This window comes from Apis dorsata, unplaced genomic scaffold (assembly GCF_000469605.1).
Source record: "Apis dorsata unplaced genomic scaffold, Apis dorsata 1.3 scaffold_150, whole genome shotgun sequence".
Classification (NCBI taxonomy): Eukaryota; Metazoa; Arthropoda; class Insecta; order Hymenoptera; family Apidae; genus Apis; species Apis dorsata.
Window position 1 is genome coordinate 64,131 of NW_006263441.1, and position 208 is coordinate 64,338.

At 58.7% G+C, this 208-nt stretch overlaps 1 protein-coding gene across 2 annotated transcripts in view; it reads left to right on the top strand.

Moving 5' to 3' along the window:
- LOC102681365 overlaps window positions 1-208 on the top strand; it is a 23,321-nt gene that overhangs the window by 18,543 nt on the left and 4,570 nt on the right. The window lies entirely within an intron of this gene.

The window sequence follows — 208 nt, forward strand, 5'->3', positions numbered from 1 at the left end:
AATCGGGCAGGCACGGTGGAGCTCGAGGACCGACTGATGGTGTTCGGGGATTGCAACTACGCCACGTCCCTGGACTACAGGAACACGATCGACCTTCGAGAGATCGGCGTCGAGTCGAAGAGGGACGCCCTGTTGGATCTGAAGTCGGGCCAGGCTGGCGTGTCGAGTTCGTTCCGTCTGACCAGGTTAAATATAGCGGGCAATATGG